We start from the raw sequence: 20,547 nt of genomic DNA, 5'->3' as shown, positions 1-20,547 counted from the left end.
GGGTTGAACTGTGTCTCCTTCAAATTCATATGTTGAAATCCTAACCTTCAGTATTTCAGAATGTGACCTTATTTGGAGATAGGATCTTCACAGAGGTAATCAAGCTAAAATGAGGTCATTAGGATTGGCAATAATCCAAAATGACTGGTGTCTTTTTAAAAAGGGGAAATTTGAAGACAGACACGCACACAGAGAGAACACCATGTGAAGATGAAGGCAGAGACAGGAGTGATGCTCTTTCAAGTCAGAAAATGCCAAAGATGTCCATCAACATACCAGAAGCTGGTAGAGAGGCATGGAACAGATTCTTCCTCACAGTCCTTAGAAGGAACTAACCCTGCTGACTCCTTGATTTTGGATGTCTACCCTCCAGAACCATCAAACAATAAATTTCTATTGTTTAAGCCATCGAGTTTGTGGTCCTTTGTTATGGCAGCCCTAGCAAACTATAACCAAATCTCTGATCTAATACTGTCTTCAGTACTGCTTTGTTTATTGTTCACCATATGGCTTCTATCTGTTTGGTTTTATAATTCTCTATGACGAGTAATATTATCAATAACATCACTAACAGTTACAATTAGTTTTTGAGCACTTACCATATTCCAAGCTATTTTGATCATTTCTGACCAAGATGAATGGGCAATAAAGGAAAAAATAATTTTGTTACTTTATTAGGCACTAATGATTATGTTTTATTAAGCCATTGAGGTTTTGGGAATGGGTTCGAGGAGCTTATGTTATTTACCCTAATATGGAAATTGTTATCTTGAAGTGGAGTAATGCTCCAACAAAATCTGAAAGTATGAAACCTGAGGATAGATAGTATGTGATGAGGAAACTGATACTTAAGACTGAAAAAATGGTGAAATCTTTGCTAAAAAATCATTGTTTAATGTACCTTAGGAAGAAGCCTACATGTTGACTCATCATTTCCAGTTAGACGTTAAAATGCCTCACAGCCCTACTGTGTGTTGTCTATTATTAGCTGCATCTCAGTAGTATTACAAAGAAGAAATGAGCTCAGGGAAGAATTAGTCAGCTTGCAAGCAGAAATGACAGTTCAGAAATTCAAGGTCTTTCGAGGCTGGAAACACCAGCTGCTTGTAGAGACCGAACTACAAAGATTCTGAGTGACAACACACAGTAAGAAAAACTTTACAGCTGAATAAAGTGACTCAGGACAAAGGTCAGAGTAGGGTGTGGCTTGACTCCATTTGTTCAAAGAACCCAGTAGTAGCCACAATTAAGCTGAGTGAGAAAGAGGCATGAGGATGAGGAAGGAGCCATGTAAAATAAATTTGAACATTATTTTTAGGAAATAACTTTGGGTATGATAACTGGCTATATGAAACTGGCAAAGTAAATAGATCAGAAGTCTACAAAGTTTTGAGGGAATTGTATTGTTAAGGAAACCACAAGGGCACTCTTGAAAAAAGTTTTTTATTTTTGAATTCAAATACTAACATCAATTCTTGTACTCTCACATACAGAAAGCAGCCTTGGAACACCTCCTCCAAGGAAAGCATGCTCTCCAAACTCTTTTCTGATGTGGCTAAAGAAAATAATGACGATGAAAAAGCTCCAAGAAGTTATAGCCAGGGGCCACAGAGAAGAAGTGACAAAGTAATTCCTCCCAAAGAGTAGAATCAAGGCCTAGTCCAGCAACCTCCCCCTCTCTACTCTGCCTCTACATCTGGTGTGAGATTTTCACAGTTTTTCTGTGCAGGGGTATCATGAATCAATAAAGAACGTTGACTGCTCTGTATGTCTTTATTCTTCCTCTTCCCAATTATTAGTATTCATTGTAGATGTGCTATATGTGGATGTGAGATAAAGATACAGATAAGTTGTCTTTTTTGTTCATCTGTCACCTGACCATGAGAAGCCACATGTAGACTTGACAGAGAAGACGGAGAACTTAGATTCTGAGATGGATGCAGTGAATGGAGGAGTATTGAATTATTTTCTTTGGGAAGAGAGGGGGCAGATGTGAGTTTCTTTGATATACAAGAAGAAGAAAACATTTTCTTGACCAGAATTTGGACTGTGGTTAAGACTATTTTATATTTTCAACACTGTTTTCTCTTCCTGGGCACATAGATAATTGCAGATGTTACTCTCCCATGAAAACATACTGGGAGCTATATGACTTAGTTTAGGTCAATGGAATGTATACAGAAATAATGTAAAGACACTTTTATTCCCAGCTCTTAAAACAATACTGCACAATTACCTATTTCTGTATTTCCCTTCAACATTAACCTTGTATATTTTTTCAGATACACTAAAACACAGAAGTATCTTTGGTCCCTGAGTCACCACTTGGAGGGGAGCTGGTCAAGAGAGCTGCCTGATCTACATCAGACTGTTGCCTGAATGAAAAATAAACAGAAATTCCAAGGTCTGTTTATTATTATCACATAGCTAAGTCTATCCAGCCTGAGACAGATACCTTAAGGACGTTGCAGCCCATGCCAGGCCAAATTCTATTCAACAGTTTGCAGTCATGGTGAAAGTCTAGAGAAATCTAATACAAAAATGCAGCTAGGCTTCACCCCCTGATTTGAAAATCCAACAAGGGCACTATGTTCCCAATTACCCTGGTAATAACTGTTCTAGTGTACAGTTTCTTTGCTTGCGAGAGTTAACTATTCCTTAAGCACTAGACAGAAAGATGCTATAATGTCTATAGGAATCACTAGTAGATTTTTAAACATATTTCATAGTGTAGCCAAAACAATTTTATATTGCACACTTAGATATATTTGATGTATCTCTGAGCATCAGTTTTTCCAGTTTCCATGAGTTCTTCCCTACATTCTCATACATAGAGAACAGCCATATTGATTGTCTTTTTTTTCTTAGATTCTGGAATAGAGATTTAGATACAGATATCAAAAAGAATACAGCTAAAGAAAGTCATCAATTCCTACTCCTTGATGGCTTCTGGTTTGGTATCCCTTTTGCTTACTCTCCCATCATATTTTCTAGAAGGAGGTAAAAATTATGCTAAAGTTGGAACTGGTGATACATCTAGCATTTGGCAAATCATTAACTCTTACCACTATCCTTATTCTCCAATAGTTCTAGACCAGAGACACGATTTGCTCATTTTTCTTTTATCATGTTTGCCTGTTTTTCAAAACTGATATATGAAATTCTTTCTGTACAATGAGAGAGAAGCTCTTTTCATATGCACTACATTTTTTCTCATTTGCCTTTTTCCTTTTGTCTATTATGATTTTGTTTTTTCTTTGTGTTTTTGTATGAAGGTCTTCTCCATGATTATAAAAACATCTACCTATTATCCATTTAATTAATTTTATTTCCTCAGTTTTTATCAATTTAAATCTCTGACCCATCTGGGCTTAATTTTTCTATAATACATGTAAAAGAATTCCAATTTTTTTTTTTTTTCAAATGGCTAAGTGGTAGTTCCAACAATGTATTTTGGATGATACAGTTTGGTCTGTTCCCTGTTGATTTATTATTCCCCTGTTAAATTCCCTTTTGTACTTGTAGCTATTTCTGGAGTCTCTGTTCTTTTCATCCTTTATTTAAAAATATATTCTTATGTCGCTTTAATTTTTTCCTTGGTTTTCCTCTTACTGATTTAATTATTCTTTATTTTGCTGATGTTTATTCATTTGCCTTAAGTGTTGGTATTGCCAGGATTTTGTCTTTATTCCACTTTCCTTCTCATTTTTTTACATTTCTCCTAGAAGGTCACATCTAATTCCATAATTTCAAATAATATTCATTTAGAAAGGACTCCAAAATTATATATAATAATAATAATAATAGTCACCAGCTATGTGTATCTCTCTCTTTATCCTATGAACATCTCAAAGTTAATATAGCTAAAATGGGAGCTCATCATTTCTACTATCTCCCTCTTTTTCAGCCTGAATCTGTTTTGTTTTGTCTACTTTTCTTTTCTTACTTTACTCAAAAGCAACACTGCTCCTCTATTGCTCAGAATGGGAAATTCAGATTCATATATTCTGATTAATAAAGTATTTTTACCCCCCATTTCATAATTTTCATGGTAACTCAGCTAAGAAACATTTCTCAAATACACATTCTACCCCCATCCATTAATTCAGGACTTGCTTCTTATTTAGACCAAGACAAAACCTCTGTACTAGCTTCTCTTTCTTCAGTATCTGCACTTTTCCCCACTCATCTTTTAGATGGTTTCCAGAGATATAATTCAAAGCATAGATCTGATCATTGCACCCTCCCACTTAAAAGCATTATGAGTCTACAATACCAAATTCCTTAGCATTTTACATTTTTCATATTTATCTTCACTCTGTTTAGTCCTATCTTGCACTACAAACCCTGTGTTACAGCTATTTGGGGTTGCTCATTACACATCAAATACGCAGTTCATGTTCACACCTCCTTTCACATTCCCATACAATTGCCTTCAATCCACTTTTCCTTCTATATCTGCCTAACATGCACCTGTGAATCCTTCATGGCCTATCTAATTGCTAGTTTTCTTTTACCTTCCCAGGTATTCTACTTTTGTCCTTATTCACTTTAAACAAACTTTCATAATAATATCTAGTACAAAATATTAAAGTTACTCATTTGAATGGCTGCCCCTGAAGAGAATTCCTTTCTTAGTCATATTCTTATCCACAGCCCCTAGCAAGTTTGAATTCAAACTGGAAGAAAATTTTTTATCCACAGCACCTAGCAGTGTCAGTTCAAACTGGAAGAAAATTTCTAGTAACATTTGACCATTTTTTTAATGTAATAGCATACATTCCATTTACCCCATTCAAATTGGTAATCATGCAAGTGAATTATTCTTCATCATTGATTATAGTCTTGGTGGGGGAGTAATTCTAGATCCCACTCTAATGTAACTTGAGATAATAGGTCCAGTTTCTTCTCTGTGCCATTTGGAATAGCCAGGGAAGAGCATGTGAATAATCCAAAGATCAGAGTGAATGAAACAAGAAATAGAATTAATTATACAGTGACTGAGGAACTACTTGGAGGTCACTCATACCATCAGCACCAGCAGCATTCTACCTAGGGTACAAGACTGAGCTTGATTGCTTTTTACTTCTTTTATTTATTTATTTATTTATTTATTTATTTATTTATTTATTGACAGAGACGGACAGCGAGATAGGGAACACAAGCAGGGGGAGTGGGAGAGGGAGAAGCAGGCTTCCCAAGGAGCATGGAGCCTGATGTGGGGCTCGATCCCAGGACCCTGGGATCATGACCTGAGCTGAAGGCAGACGCTTAACGACTGAGCCACCCAGGTGCCCCTGCTTTTTACTTCTTGACCATGCAAAGATTCTTCTGTTCTTAACTAAATGGCACCTTTTTAATGAGGTCTACCTAACCAATCCATTTGAAGTTATAATCTCTACAAACTTCTGATCCCTATACTTTGTTCAACTTTTTAAAAAATTTACAAGGTACTTATTATCTGCTAACATAGTACATCATTTATTTGTTAATAATTTATCCATTCCAGACTTTTTGTGTTTACTATTTGCATGGTATACCTTTTTTCCTACCCATTTACTTTGAATCTGTCTGTGTCTTTATATTCAAAGGACGTCTCTCATAGACAACATATAGTTGGAGCCTACTTTTTCTCTATTCTGACAATTTCTGCTTTTTGTGGAAAGTTTATGGCATTAATATGTAATACAATTATTGATGTAGTTGAATTTGGGTCTACCATTTTATTATTTGTTTTGTCTTTGTCTCCTCTGGTTTTTATTTTTATTTTTTTGTTGTTGTTGGTGGTGGTGGTGTTCTCCTGTTACTGATTTCTGGCTCCTTTTGGATTATTAGAATATCTTTAAGATTTTTTATTTTAATTCCTCTATTGGCTTTTTAGTTATGCCTCTTTGCATATTTTTAAGTTTACTCTAGGGATTAAAATATACCTCCCTATCTGTTCACAGTTTCCTTGCAATTAATATTGTACCAGCTCATGTAAAATGTATATAGGCATACATAGGGATCATATAGGTTTATTAACCACCTAATTCCTTTATGTTGTAATTATCACATATATTACACCAACATACATTATAACCCCTACAAGAAAATGCTATAATTTTTGCTTTAATCCGTGCTATATACCTTAAAGAAACTAAATGGAAAATAAAGTTTTTCATATTTATCCAGATACTTAGCATTTTATATTCTCTTCATTCCCATTGGTTATCATTTCCCCTCATAATGAACAGGTTCCATTAGCATTTTTTATAATGCACATGGGCTAGGGACAAATTTTTTAGTGTTCTTTTATTTGAAAACATTTTTATTTCTTCATTCTGAAAAAAAATTGTGTCCACTGGATTTAGAATTCTAGATTGCTTATGTTTTTGTATTTAAAATTTTAAAGATATTGTTTCACTGCTTTCTGGTCTTCATATTTTCCAGTGAGATGTCAGAAATCATTCAAATTGTCTTTCCCCTCTACATAATATGTTCTCTTGCTACTTTCAAGATTTTCTCTTTATTGCTGATTTTCAGGATGATTTCATTAATTTTGGTACTGCTTTGGGTTCACTGAGCTTCCTGATTCTTTAAATGTAATGCTTTCACAAAATTTGAGGAGATTTTAGTTATTGTTTATTCAAATATTTCACCTGCTCTACTCTATTTCTCCCTGCATTATTGGACTACAATTGCACATATATTCAGATTTTTCATATTGTCCCACAGATGCCTTGTTCAATTTTTTCACTTTTTTCCCCCATGTTTAGTAGATTAGATGACTTCTATTGATATATCTTCAAGTTTAAAAATTCATCCATCTATTATCTCCAGTATGCAGTTACCACCATCTAGTTAATATTTTTCAGATGTTGGATATTTCATATAGGATTCTTATTTGATTTCTTTATAGATTTGAAAGATTTTCTCTATAGAGATTTCTTAATTTTTTTAACCACAATCATATTTTCCTTTACCTTATTAAATGTAGTTATAACATTTTAAAGATATTGTTTGCTCATTTAAACACCTGAATCATTTCAGGGCTGAACCCTGTTGGCTGTATTTTCTTTTGAGAAAATGGGTTCTTCATATGTTGAGTGACCTTAAGTTGTAGTGTGGACATTGTGAATAATATTTTGTGGAGGCCCCAGATTCTGTTATAGATCTCTGAATAATATTTATATTTCTGTTTTAGTAGGCAATTTACTTAGTAAAGCTGCAAACACAGACTTTATCAGAAATACCCATCTAAATTCAGTTATTTTTTTTCCCCCTTGCTAGGCTGCTTACAATCTTCCATGGTCTTATAAGTCAGAGATCAGGCAGAGGTTGGGCAACGTTGTTCACAAATTTGAGTTTTCTCTTTTGCTCTTTCCCTTCCAATATTTACTTTCCAGCAACTGTGGTTGCCCCAAACTCTGTCTCCTGGTTCATGAAGCTAAAGTAACTATATGATTTTTATCAGTGTTTTACCTGCCTTATGTGGCATATTGTCATATTGTCATTGGCATATTGTCTCAGTTTCCCCTCAAGCTAAAGGATATAGCAACAAGAAACTCATCCTGTCCATTTTTCTTGTTTTGAGTCTCCATCATAATTTATATGCTTTTCTTATCTCTTCAGAGCCTTTAGGTAATTCAGTTCAGTTGTTGAACAGAGTTTGTAGCTGTTAACTTTGGGAGGGCCAGTTGGTTAGAAACTTCCTCAGCCACACTGGAACAGAACTCTTATCATTTATTTATCCACTTTGTTATTATATTGTCTGGGTGCTCAGGAAAAGGATCATTTTTTTTTTTAATGTTTCCAAGTGTTTGCACCTTAAGAGAAATGTTTACAACATTATACTGAATATATGTTTGTGAAAAGAATGCATGCAATAGAAGTACCTAAGAATGGCTATAATTAAAAATAAGACAAATACATATGGGAAAATATAAAAAATTATTGAAAGACACAAAAGTAGTGATGCCAAAAATGGAAAAACTCAATCTAAAAAATGTGTTAATTATTCATAAATTAGTCTACATATTTAGAATGTAGACTAAAAATCACAGCTGGGTACCTTTTATGGACATTGATAACCTGTGTCTACAAATTTATAAGGAAGAACAAAAGGCCAAGAAAAACAGACAATTTTGAAAAAGGAAAAAGCAAAGTGTACTTCATTGATGATTGAAAGACTTATATGAACCATCTAATTAATTTAGTATGTTATTTGCACAAAAGTAGAAAAAAACATTAATTAAACATAAAATAAAGACAAGAAGCAGAGCCATACATATATGGGTATTTCATATATGACAGGTGATATGTACAATCAGTAAATTCTTTAATAAATGGTACTAGGAAAATTAGTTATCTGCATGTAAAAATAATGTTTGCTCACTTGTTTTACATCAGTTCCAGAAAGATAAAAAGCTAATTATAAAAATAAAAAAATTTAAATCACTAAAATAATAGTAGTTAATATTTCTAGATTTTGTAGTTAAAAATTTCTTAAAGTAGAAAACAAAGGCACAAATCTCAAAGAAAAAATGATAAATTTTACTTTTTAAGAACTCAAACAGCTGAATTTCAAAAGAAAGTCTAAAATCTTTTCAGTTCATAAAACTGTGAAATAATTTTTATCCTGGGAGTGCCTGGGTGGCTCATTCGGTTAAGCATCCAACTCTTGATCTCAGCTCACGTCTTGATCTCAGGGTTGTGAGTTCAAGCCAGGCACTGGGCTCCATCCTGGGTGTGGAGCCTACTTAAAAAAAAATAAAAAGACTTTTTTTTTTTTTTAAGATTTTATTTATTTATCTGAGAGAGAATGGGAGACAGAAAGCATGAGAGTGGGAGGATCAGAGGGAGAAGCAGACTCCCCGCCGAGCAGGGAGCCAGATGTGGGACTCGATCCCGGGACTCCAGGATCATGACCTGAGCCGAAGGCAGTTGCTTAACCAACTGAGCCACCCAGGTGCCCAAAAAATAAAAAGACTTTTTATTCTGACAATTTAACTAGCTAGAAATCAATAAGGAAGACAAAGAACCTAGCATAATAGGGGGAAATATATGAAAGGCAATTAAAAGATGAAAAATGCATAATAAAAATTGAAAAATATGTACATCATAGGAATCAGGAAGATACAAATTTTAAAGATATGATATCCATTCACACTCATCAGATTGACAAAAATTAAATTCTGAGAGTACCAAGAATTGGCAAACATATAGTGAAATGGAAACTCTTACACACTATTAATGGGAGTATATATTAGTCACTATTAGATAGTAATTTTCAATATCTAATAAAGTTAAAATGCACATATTTTAAATCTCAGAAATTCTATTAGGACTGTATCACAGAAAAACCCTAGCACTTATGCACAAAAAGACAAATACAAAAATATGCATAAATATTTGCAATGGTATAGATTATAATAAATAACAAGTTCATAAACATGAGACTATAAATAAAATGCAATATATTTATACAAAGGAATATTATAAAGCAGCTTAAATGAATGAAGTGGAGATACATATTTTACCATGGAAAAATGTGAAAACACAGTATCAAATTAAAAAGACAGATGTATAGACACAGTAGGGTACCATTTATTTATGCATTTAAAGGCAAAAAAGCAATATTATATATCTTTATAGCCCTATACCATGTTATAAATATACATAAACTGTATGGAAATGATATATAGTAAATTCAAATGAGTAGTTAACTGTGGTCTATTTCTTAAGTGGATGGCATGTATGTGGATGCTCATTGTATTCTAACCCGTATGTTTTAAAACTCATATATGGCTGAAATATTTAATATAAAATGGGGATAATAATAATATTTAGGTGATGGTTTTGTTTGGAGAATTAAATGAGGTGATACATATAAATAACTTCAGTAAAATAATAAACAAATGATGGGACAGTGATAATTTTTCCATAAAATCACAAGAGCTAGAAGTCATAATGAAAAAAATACATCATGAAAATATCTAGCAGTATCAATAATAGGAAACATAAAAAATGTAATAAATGAGACCCATACTAAAATTCACTCTATTACCAGGGTAGATAAACATCAATTCGAATAAATGAAAAGATAAACTGGGTCTCCAGATAAGAAGATTCAAATTTATAGAGATGTTGCTACTTTAAAAAACAAATTATATGTTAATCATATCATAAAGAAAATTTAAAGATAAATTACTAACAGGGAAGTATACTTTCAAACAATTTTGGCAGAGTGATAATACTTGAATAACAGAGATTGTTCTTAATCAGTAAGAAAAAAATTAGACTACAGAATTTTAACATAGGAATAAGAAATGAGCAGGTAATTTTAAGTGATGAAATATAGTCAATAAGCACACAGAAAATGCTCAATTGTACTAGTAATCTGAACTACAACATTAAGAAAGCAATAAGTTTCACTTTGTTAAATTAACAAGCATTTTTAATAATCTAATAATATTGACTTGGACAAAATTTCCATAATAGTGGCGAGAAAAGGTCAGGGGATTCTTCCACAAATAAACAATTATAAACATGGGCAAAAATACTAAAAGCTACCATTTGAAGGCAAGAGAAGATACCCAGTAGTAGGCACAAACTTGGGAAACAATTTATTCTAGAAAGAGTGCCACTGTAATGGGTGAGAACTCCAGCTTTGTGACTTTCTGGTCTGGGGAAGCTCCATTATTAGCCCAGGTGAGATGGTAAGAAGCCACAACCTTAGTAACTTGAAGCAGCAGATAATAGAGTTCAGATCCATAGAAGACCTGGAAATCATATACTCCAAAATCTGGACATAAACTGCCCAAATCCCTGGCAGACTTCTAGATTAATGCTTCCATATTGAAAAATAAATAATAGCATACAATAATGATAGAATGATATAAAATAATTAGAACATATTTGAAGAATACTTGACCTAAAATAATGCCATCTGGAAATTCTAAGATTCAAAATTGTATATATAAGTATGTCTTCACTTTTGCAGGGAAAAAAAAAAGGAAAGAAGGAAGAAAAGAAGGATTTATATCTATATCCCAAGTGTTAGTTGTCTTCTTTGTCTCTTGCTCCAAGAGGGCATAGATATTTTTAAGTGAATTCACTTGCAAACCTTCATTTCCTTCATGTGTATTCTCTCATTACACAGGTCTTATCTGAAAATATGTTGAGATATATTTTGGATTCTTTTCCTACTACTGACTGCACTGTTAAAGAAGATCTTTATGACTTTTTTTTTTAGTGGATGATGGTAGGTATCAAACTATTATATTTAGATTCAATTAGATACAATAAACCAATGTGGTAGTAGTTCTATTTTAAAATGTCAATACTTGCTACTCATCAGAAATTAAATGTTTTGAAACTATTTACATATGATAAAAAATGTCTGATGTGAACCTAAAAATGCTCTCAAGGTCTTTCAAATTTTATTTTACAGTCTATGAACCAAAAATTTGAAGACCATTGCCTAAAGAATCCTGTCAAACAAAAACCTTAGTGAGTAGTGTGGATTTTACTAAAGATCTTATAGGGAAGGTAGCTCAGCAGACAATTTAAAAATGTTTTAGTAGACATTTTTGTTCTCCCAGCACTTTTAGAGTGCACTGTCACAGGAGTTTTTAATTTGCTTTCTCCCGTTCTCTCATGCTTACAGACTTACAGGCTCCCTTCTCTGCTCTTATGGACTGCCCCAGCTTCTATCTCTAGACTTTTGTACCTAAATTTACATCTGTGTCTCATGCTACAGAATACTCATCCTTCTCAGAAACCAGTTCAGGAACCATCTTTGTGTACTTGAGCCTGATTTGGGGCTGTTTCTTCATAAAAATTACAGCATCCTTTATAAATATATACGTATGGCTAGAAGAAATTTCCCCAAAATTCTAATGTTTATGGGGAATTTTAATTTTCTTCTTTGTGTTTTTCTGTATTTTTCCCCAAAATTTCCACAGACACCTTGTTGCTTTATAATAAAAAGTTATGAAAATTTGAGACATAAAAACTAAAAGAGATGGGATAAAAATTTATGGGAACTTAAAAATGATAAAGGAAGCTTCACAAGTCAATGGCAAAGGGAAGGATTATTTATTTAGATTTATTCCTAGGTATCTTACGGTTTTGGGTGCAATTGTAAATGGGATCGACTCCTTAATTTCTCTTTCTTCTGTCTTGTTGTTGGTGTATAGGAATGCCACTGATTTCTGTGCATTGATTTTATATCCTGCCACTTTACTGAATTCCTGTATAAGTTCTAGCAGTTCTGGGGTGGAGTCTTTTGGGTATTCCACATAAAGTATCATATCATCTGCAAAGAGTGACTTCTTGCAAACTCAAGAAGTTTGACTTCTTCTTTGCCAATTCAGATGCCTTTTATTTCTTTTTGTTGTCTGATTGCTGTGGCTAGGACTTCTAGTACTATGTTGAATAGCAGTAGTGATAGTAGACATCCCTGCAGTGTTCCTGACCTTAGGGAGAAAGCTCTCAGTTTTTCCCCATTGAGAATGATATTCGCTGTGGGTTTTTCATAGATGGCTTTTATGATATTGAGGTTTGTACCCTCTATCCCTATACTCTGAAGAGTCCTGATCAAGAAAGGATGCTGTACTTTGTCAAATGCTTTTTCTGCATCCATTGAGAGGATCATATGGTTCTTGTTCTTTCTTTTATTAATGTATTGTATCACATTGATTGATTTGCAGATGTTGAACCAACCTTGCAGCCCAGGGATAAATCCCACTTGGTAGTGGTGAATAATCCTTTTAATGTACTGTTGGATTCTATTAGCTAGTATTTTGGTGAGAATTTTTGCATCCATGTTCATCAAGGATATTGGTCTGTAATTCTCCTTTTTGATGGGGTCTTTGGTTTTGGGATCAAGGTAATGGTGGCCTCATAAAACGAGTTTGGAAGTTTCCTTTCCATTTCTATATTTTGGAACAGTTTCAGAAGAATAGGCATTAATTCTCCTTTAAATCTTTGGTAGAATTCCCCTGGGAAGCCATCTGGCCCTGGGCTTTTGTTTGTTGGGAGATTTTTGATTACTGTTTCAATTTCCTTAGTGGTTATAGGGCTCTTCGGGTTTTCTATTTCTTCCTGGTTCAGTTTTGGTAGTTTATTCATCTCTAGGAATGCATCCATTTCTTCCAGATTATCTAATTTGCTGGCATATAGTTTCTCATAATATGTTCCTATAATTGTTTGTATTTCTTTGGTGTTGGTTGTGATCTCTCCTCTTTCATTCATGATTTTGTTGATTTGGGTCATTCTTTTCTTTTTGATAAGTCTGGCCAGGGGTTTATCAATCTTGTTAATTCTTTCAAAGAACCAGCTCCTAGTTTCGTTGATCTGTTCTACTGTTCTTTTGGTTTCTATTTCATTGATTTCTGCTGTGATCTTTATTATTTCTCTTCTCCTGCTGGGTTTAGGCTTTATTTGCTGTTCTTTCTCCAGCTCCTTTAGGTGTAAGGTTAGGTTGTGTATTTGAGACCTTTCTTGATTCTTGAGAAAGGCTTGTATTGCTATATACTTTCCTCTTAGGACTACCTTTGCTGCATCCCAAAGATTTTGAACAGTTGTATTTTCATTTTCATTTTCATTTGTTTCCATGATTTTTAAAAAATTCTTCTTTAATTTCCTGGTTGACCCATTCATTCTTCAGTAGGATGCTCTTTAGCCTCCATGTATTTGAGTTCTTTCCGACTTTCCTCTTGTGATTGAGTTCTAGTTTCAAAGCATTGTGGTCCGAAAATACGCAGGGAATGATCCCAATCTTTTGGTACCAGTTGAGGCCTGATTTGTGACCTAGAATGTGATCTATTCTGGAGAATGTTCTATAGGCACTAGAGAAGAATGTGTATTCTGTTGCTTTGGGATAGAATGTTCTGAATATATCTGTGAAGACCATTTGGTCTAGTGTGTCATTTAAAGTCTTTATTTCCTTCTCAAGTGGAATCTTATTTAGAATCTTGAAAACAGCATGTTTCTTATTAGAGAAGTCCAAGGAAGCAAAAAACCCAAGGACTCATCTTTTAAATCACCTGAAGACCTTCAGAGAATATCTTCCAAACATAAACCCTCCGCGTATACCTTCACTTCTAGTTTATTTAACAATATTCTTTAAGTAGGATAATTTTTATTCTTAAAGAATTAAGTTAAACTAAGTTAAGTTAAAAATAAAAATGTAGATGTGAGGCTAAGACGGGTCCCAACTTCACATGAAACAGTTGGTCTTGGAGCTAAGGGAGAGAAATTTCAGTAGTCAAAATAGAACCTAGAGAACTGGTCTGGGGCTGGCTGTCCAGGTTCCAAGGCTAGAATACAAGAAAAGAAGAAGATGGTAAGAGCAAGCAAGCAAGAAGCAGCTGGATCTTCTTCTAGTTATCTATTCAACATCAGGAAGAGAAAAGTCGGGAAGGGAAAATTCTATAGAGGATAAGAACAAGAAAAGAGGAAATTGGAGGAGAGTGAATCTGAGATCCACAGAGAGATAATGAAGCTGCAGTATGTATAGTTTCACAGAGACTATGCAACACAAATACTGAAGACTTGAGAGGAGATTGAAGCTGTGTGAACTTACATGGCAGAGGGGTGGGTTGAGGAAATGGGACCCTTTGGACTAAAATTTAGGCAGGGCAGTTGTTTTGGAAAGAAAGGACTGGGGTGGAGTACAAAGAAGCAGTTGGAGCCCAAGCTGAAAAACAGAGAATTCAAGAAAGGAAGTTAGGGAGGTACTGCTGGAATGACAATTGAGGGATAGTAAAGGGTTATGGAAGGGCTGCAGGGAGGTAAGCCAGGAACCCTAAAACATACCAGGAAGAGGGAGCAGACAGGGAAGGAGAGTCAAGGTACATACAGGTTTTGGAGATAGTGAACTGGACTGTGAGCCCTTGGGCTCTGGTCGGCACCCCATTAGTGAGGTTGAAGCAGCATTTTGGCACTAATTAAAATATTCGTATGAACCACCAGAGGTGTTTCTTGCCTGCACCTTGGCAAACCCCGATATTGAGGAAAATCTCTGGGTCAATGTGTAGCTTTCATAAGCATTCAGATGTACACTCTAGGAGGACTTATGGGAGAAAGGGTCAACTATAATCACCACATTTTTGTCCTCTTGCCTTTTATCCAGTTGGCTGATAGGGAAACACAAACTTTGTGAAAAGGAAGAAAGTTGTTCTTTGGAAGAGAAACCAGCACTGCATTTGATTGCATGGCCCTCCTCCAGGTAAGCATTCTATAATACCACAGAGAGAGAATAATGGCGAATTATCATATGGTCTAAAATACACTGTACTTAGGAATTTTTTATTCCTTAGCCAGGTAAGGCTACAGGGTAGATAGGTGCTCATCTGTGCTTCAGTCTTGAGAACTTTAAGATCATTAACACATCTTGGAATTACAAATCTGATTCCAGAAAGTTTTTGAAAAAAATATGTGTCATTACCGCAGTCCCTTTAATGGGAGTGGGTTAGTGGTTAAGCAGTTTTCTCTCAGCTCTAACTTACCTTCTTTAGTTGGCTTTATGAGGCTGGGCTGGTACTCTGCAAATTACATTTCTTCTTTGGCATCTGGCTCCCTGTTATGCTTGGCCAATTGCTGGGCACTAGGGAGAAGCCAAAAGACAGGAGAGGGAAGCAAGAACTTGCTCCTTCCTATTTGCTTGTTATTCCTGTGAGTGTCACATCATTGGCTCTTCCCTCTGATTCTAGAAACAGTTCCATTTTTAGGATTCTTCTGCCATTCTCAGAATCAACTTCACTGAATCTAAGATGTGAGCACAAACTGAGTAGTCCATCCCTCAGAGCTCTGGGTCTCAGCTCGGGTTGGACCCCTGAGACCCCTCCTTCAGGATTCTAGGTTCTGATAATCCCAACCATCTCCCTTTGTAGAATGGGCAAACTTAGGTTTAGTGGCTGCTTCCTAAGGTTACTGTATCTGTGTCACTTCAAGTTCCCATTTTGTCTTGCCAGTCCTCTAATACCTAACCAATATTTAACCTCCAACAGTTTAAACTCCAATTGATTAACCAATTTCTTATATTAAATTATCTGATTAAAAATAACTATGTGATTTCCATTTTTGTGATTGAATTCTGATTAATTGAGAGGGCTAAAGGTCTTTGACAGTGAATTATATAGAAAGCTTCTTAAAATTCTCTTTTAAGTCTACCTCCTTCCAAATTATTCTTCTCCTTGCAGTTGTTAAATATCAGTCCATTCTCTGCCAGCCAGCTGTCCTGGCTCATGTTCCACTTTTGAGAGCTGTCATCCCACTCCCCACCCACCACACTCACATATGCACTTCAAAAACACAACTGAATGATTCTCTCCCTTGTGAAAACCACATATGAGGCATTGTCTATCTCTCCCTTTGAAAGTTTATCCCTCCTTTCTCAAAAATCAGCCCCCATGGAATTCTGATGGAAAAGTTGTCACTTTGTTCAATCTTTTGCTTAGTTAAATTTCTGTGGTCTTCAGTAAAGAGAAGTGTAATGTGTACCTGTGTCATCAGAGGTCTTCTTATTTATGCTGTTACTTTTTCTTTTCCTTGGGCAAAACAGGATTCCTCTGGAAGTGCTATTGTACTTAATCCAGTCCATTAACATCTATTGCAGCCAAAGTATGAGAAAACACATCCAGCATTAGGCTATAATCTCTGTCCCATAAATTCTCTTTCTTGTGAAATACCATTACTAAACAAGACTTTTTTCCCACCAACCTTACTGATACATATATAATCAGATATTATATTTATTATATTATATATATATTATAAAATCAGTGATATATATGCTGATATATATACTGATATATGTATATATATTGTACAGCATGATGATTTGATACACGTATATATTGTGAAATGATTACCCTAAAAGTTTGGTTAACAACTATATCCCCTCACATAATTACCACTTTTTGTGTATGGTGATAACATTTAAGATCTATTCTTTTAACAACTTTAAAGGATATAATGTGGTATTATTAATTATAATCACCATGTTGTACATTAGATCCCCAGAATATATTCATCTTATGGATGGAAGTATATATATATATATACCCTTTGACCAAATATCCCTCCATTTCTCCACCCCTCAGTCCCTGGCAACCATCACTCTATATTTCTATGAGTTCAAGATTTTAAGCTTCTACACGTAGGTGAGAACATACAGAATTTGTCACTCTCTGACATTTTTCACTTAGCATAATGCCCTCAAGATTGATGTTGTTGCAAAAGGCAGGATTTCCTCCTTTATGAATGAACAGTATTCCACTGTGTGTATGTACAAATTGAATGCTGCAATAAACACTGGGATGCAGATATTTCTTCAGGAATGTTATTTCATTTCCTTTGGAAGTAGAATTACTGGATCATATAGTAGTTCTATTTTTAATTTTTTTAGGAAACTCCATACTGTTTTCTGTAATGGCTGCATCAATTTACATTATTTGCATACCATGCACAAGGGTTCCCTTTTCTTCACATCTTTGCCAACACTTGTTACCTCTTGTCTTTTTGATAATAGCCATTCTAACAGCTATGAAGTGAAATCTTATTGTGGTTTTAATTTGTATTTTCTTGATGATTAGTGATGTTGAGCAGCTTTTCATGTATCTGTTGGCCTTTTTTGTGTCTTTTTAAGAAAAATGTCTAGTCAGGTCCTTTGCCCTTTTTTTTAATTGGATTTTTTTTTTGCTGTTGAATTACTTGCGTTCCTTATATATTTTAGATATTATCCCTTATAAAATAGATGGTTTGCAGATATTTTCTCCTATTCTCCAGGTTGCCTTTTCATTTTGCTGATTGTTTTTTGTTCTTTGTGGGGTTTTTTTCTATGCAAAAACTTTTTGGTTTGATAAAGTCCCACTTGTTTATTTTTGCTTCTGTTGTTTGTGCTTTTGGTGTCATGTAAAAAAAAAAACAAAAAAACCCAAAAAACCAAACTGTTGCCAGGACTAATGTCAAAGAGCTTTACTCTATGTTTTCTTTTAGTAGTTTTACAGTTTCTGCTCTTACATTTATGTCTTTAATTCATTTTGAGTTGAATTTTGTGTATGGTATGATGTTGGGGTCCAAATTCATTCTTTTGCATATGATTGTTCAGTTTCCTCAACACCATTTTTTGAAGAGACAAACCTTTCCCCATTGAGTATTCTTGGCTCCCATGTCAAATATTAGTTGGCTTTATATGTGAGGATTTGTTTCTGGGCTCTTGATCCTGTTCCATTGGTTTATGTTTCTGTTTTTATGCAGTACCATGCTGTTTAGATTACTATAGCTTTGTAGAATAGTTTGAAATTGGGAATTGTGATGCTTCCAGCTTTGTTCTTCCTTTACAGGATTGCTTTGGCTATTCAGAGTTTTTTGAGGTTCCATGTGAACTTTAGAAATATTTTTTCTGTTTTTGTAAAAAAACGACATTGGAATCTTAATAGGGATTGTTTTACATCTATAGATGGCTTTAAGTTGCATAGACATTTTAACATATTAATTTTTCCAATTTGTGAACACAGGATATCTCTCTATTTATTTGTGTCTTCAATTTTTTTCATCAATGTCACGTAGTTTTCAATGTAGAGATGTTTTACCTCTTTGGTCAAATGTATTGTTTTTGATGCTATTGTAAATGAGATTGTTTTCTTTATTTCATTTTTGGATAATCCATTATTATTATATAAAATTCTACTGCTTATTCTAAAATGATTTTGTATGCTGCAACACTACTGAATTTTTTTTATTAGATATAACCGTATTTGGGTGGAATTTTAGTAGTTTGTCCAAATAAAATCATGTCATCTGCACACAGAATTAGTTCTGCTTCTTCCTTTCTGAATTGGATATCTTTTATTTTTTTCCTACGTGATTGCTCTAGGATTCCCAGGACTATGTTGAATAGGAATGGTGAAAGTGGGCACCATTGTCTTGTTCTTGATCTTAAAGGAGAAGCTTTCAACCTTTCACTGTTGGCTATGCTATTAACTGTGGGCTCTACATATATGACCTTTATTATGTTGAGGAACATTCCTTCTAGACCAACTTTGCTGAGAATTTTTATCATGAAAGGATATTGAGTTTTGTCAAATGCTTTTTCTGCATTTATTGAGATTATATGATTTTTGTCTTTTATTCTATTAATGTAGTATGTGCTGAACCATCCTTCCATTCCAGGGATAAATCCCACTTGATCATGGTGTATGATGCTTTTAATATTCTGTTGAATTCGATTTGCTAACATACTGGTGACAATTTTTGCACCTATATTCACAGGGATATTGGCCTATTGTTTTCTTTTCTTGTAGTGACCTTATCTGGCTTTAGTATCAGGGTAATGCTGACTTTGTAAAATGAGTTTGGGAGTGTTCCTTCCTCTTCATTTTTTGGGGGGTATAGTTTGAGAAGAACTGTATTATTATTCTTTAAATGTTTCATATAATTCACCAGTGAAATTAACTGGTCCTGGGCTTTTCTTTCTTGGGAAGTTTCTGCTTGCCAATTCAATCTCCTTACTTGTTATTGGTCTGTTCAGATTTTCTATTTCTTCATGATTCAGTCTTAGTAGGTTATATGTTTCTAGGAATTTATCCATTTCTTCTATATTTTCTAATTTGTTGGTGTATAATTGTTTGCAGTAGTCTCTTTGGATCCTTTATTTCTGTAGTATCAGTTAAAATGTTTCCTTTTTCCTTTATAATTTTATTTATTTGACTATTCTTTTTTCTTAATCTAGCTAAAGTTGTCAATTTTCTTTATCTTTTCAAGAAGCTAGCTCTTTAATAAAATAATTCCCAATTCTATTAAGCCAGCTGCTTCTTGGTGTTTAATACATGGTAAGGCAGTCAATCCTATAGCTGTTAACCCATTGAGTCACTATTTTTTGTGATAAAAATAAGTTCCTTAATCAGAAGCAATGTTGAGTGATACACTATGTCAATAGAAAAGGCTATCTACATGTCCACAAATGATGGTGCTGGCAAAAATTTTGTTCGTAGGAAAGTCAGCTCTATATTCAGAGTAAAGGTCTATTTTGTAATGAAGATTAATCTCTGCAACCTCTATGATAGACAGGGTTCAATGTAATCAATTGTCTGTGATTAGCTGGCTAGTCTACCTAGGCAATGATATCTTATTGGAGATATAACATTGGTCTGATGGTGGAGGTTGGGTATTCATCTAATGTCATTGTTAGCACACCCTGGTGAGGGGAAGCTCATGTTATTTAGCACAAAAATAATTTACATCCTGTCATCATGGCATGTGGTTCATGAGCCCATTCAGTTAGCACTGCAGTAAGAGGGAAGAAAACTGACTGACATGTATCAAGTGTTCCACAATGAGCTTTCACATGAGACACAATTATTCTCTCACTCTGTGTCCGTTCCAAGAGAGCCACCCACGAAATTTTCCCCATATTTCCTTATTACTTCACAATTAGATGAAAGCACTAATGTGCAGATTATAATCAGAAGATTATGATCTACTCTTGATAAGTATAGTATGTATATATGGGGGAGCTAAGGTTGAGAAACCTTTATTCTGTTTTTCCCTGAAAAT

General features: G+C 34.4%; 1 long non-coding RNA gene across 1 annotated transcript; it reads left to right on the top strand.

Annotated features, from left to right (window-relative positions):
• The first annotated feature begins 66 nt into the window (after window positions 1-66).
• LOC118015111 lies at window positions 67-15,212 on the top strand. Its single transcript, XR_004680530.1, has 4 exons — window positions 67-1,626; window positions 2,283-2,404; window positions 11,144-11,245; window positions 15,122-15,212. It is a non-coding gene; the product is annotated as an uncharacterized LOC118015111 (long non-coding RNA).
• The last annotated feature ends 5,335 nt before the right edge of the window (window positions 15,213-20,547 follow it).

The sequence above is a fragment of the Mirounga leonina genome, unplaced genomic scaffold (genome assembly GCF_011800145.1).
Source record: "Mirounga leonina isolate KUSES-001 unplaced genomic scaffold, KU_Mleo_1.0 Mir_165, whole genome shotgun sequence".
In the NCBI taxonomy this organism is placed as follows: Eukaryota; Metazoa; Chordata; class Mammalia; order Carnivora; family Phocidae; genus Mirounga; species Mirounga leonina.
The sequence above is the reverse complement of the archived record's forward strand: the minus strand, read 5'-3'. Positions and strand labels throughout refer to the sequence as shown.